The sequence below is a fragment of the Arachis duranensis genome, chromosome 8 (genome assembly GCF_000817695.3).
Source record: "Arachis duranensis cultivar V14167 chromosome 8, aradu.V14167.gnm2.J7QH, whole genome shotgun sequence".
Lineage (NCBI taxonomy): Eukaryota > Viridiplantae > Streptophyta > Magnoliopsida > Fabales > Fabaceae > Arachis > Arachis duranensis.
This window is the reverse complement of record NC_029779.3, coordinates 27,490,942-27,493,005: the sequence shown is the minus strand read 5'-3', so window position 1 is coordinate 27,493,005 and position 2,064 is coordinate 27,490,942.

Below are 2,064 nucleotides of genomic sequence, written 5' to 3'. Positions count from 1 at the left end.
TTTCAAATTGAAAAATACAAATTGTACAAACATGTTCTTGTCACTCTGTGTGTGCTGTTATAACTTGTCTTGACGAGGACTCAGGCCATTAATTCGTCTTTAATATATCTAAATAATACCAATATAATGTATTCGTTATACAAGAACTCTTTGTTTTTAATTAATAATCAACTTTTAAAATTTTATTATTCTTATGAATATTTTCCAATGTATTATGTATTTTAACGGTTAGAAACAAGAGATTAATTTAAATAAAGTATTTTGTGTATTATTTAGTCTGATCAAAAGTATAATATACATAGAGTATATATAAGTATTAGAAAAATTAAAATAATAAAAACATAAAATCCTATAATTAATATATAGATAGGAAAAGTATAGGATACCAACATATTATCAGCCAACTTCTGACAACTCTTATTTATATTTGTGTTTTTTTAGAAATGTGTTCGTAGATGTGTCTAATAATTAATATATTTTAAATACATATATAAAGAGACACATCTAAAAAATATATCTATAAAGACACTTCTATTAAACACAGTTATAAAAAAGACATTTTTATTACACATCCACGAACACACTTCCATAAAACACAATTATAAATAAGAGTTGGCAGAAGTTGGCAGATATGCTGTTGGTAACGTAGTGTAACCGTTTCGGTTCCGCTACGTTCTGCCAACTTCTACCAACTCTTATTTATAATTGTGTGTTCGTAGATGTGTCTAATAAAAATGTCTTTTTTGTAACTGTGTTTAATAGAAGTGTCTTTATAGATATATTTTCTGGATGTGTCTCTTTATATATGTATTTAAAATATATTAATTATTAGACACATCTACGAACACACTTCCATAAAACACAAATATAAATAAGAGTTGGCAGAAGTTGGCGGATAGTATGTTGGTACTCTATACTTACATGACCTTTGATTACCGTTACATTATTATTATTCCTTTAATATTGAGAGTACATGCTCCTTTTTGTGTCTTGTTCAAAGAACCCTATTTTATTATATGCAACTAAATGACCCCTTATATCATTATGTTATTATTGCTCCTTTAATTTAAAAATTAAGGGTACATGCTTCTTATAATATCTGATCCAAGTATTTCAAATACTCCCTTTCTTATTATATGCACTTAGATTATATTTTATACAGTATATCATTAACATCTTCTTAGGGTCAAGAGTACATGTTTCCTTATAATTATTTTATTTCAACTAATTAATATCCCCCACTTTATTACATGAAATTATATTGACTTTTATACCATTAGATTAATATTAATATTTTCTTGAGTTAAAGAGTACATGCTCTCTTATAACTATTTTATTCAACTATTTAAATTATCCTATTTTTTATAATGTACATTTATTTTATATTATTAATACCCCTCTAGGGACGAGAGTACCTACTTTCGTATAAAATTTTATTCAAACATGCTTATTTTATCATGATACATGTCTCTCCTCTTGCATGATCCATTCTTGTATATGCCTAAATAACCCTACTTGTTAAAGAACTGAGGGAATGATCCTTCGGTAAGGGAAGGTGACCCCCAAAGACAAGATAATCGAGATGATCCTTCGGTAAGGGAAGGTGATCGAATCGAGATGATCCTTCGGTAAGGAAAGGTGATCGGCAAACCTTTGGGAACCTTCGGTAAGGGAAGGGAACTCCCATCAATTTTATATAATAAGATATCTTTGTTGATATAACTCTTTTCTTGTGTATGTCTAAATAACCTTGATTGTAAATTGAACTGAGGGAATGATCCTTCGGTAAGGGAAGGTGACCCCCAAAGACAAGATATCGAGATGATCCCTCGGTAAGGGAGGGTGATCGATCGAGATGATCCTTCGGTAAGGGAAGGTGATCGCCAAGACATTCGAGATAAGAACCTTCGGTAAGGGAAGGGAACTCTCATTTATACCGGTTTGAACTCAATACCTTCCATAAAAGTTAAAAGTTAAGAAAGAAGAAAGCATGAATGAAAGTTTGATTTTTAATTTCTTTTCAGATTTATGTATGATTATGTTGATGCTACTTAGGATGTTATC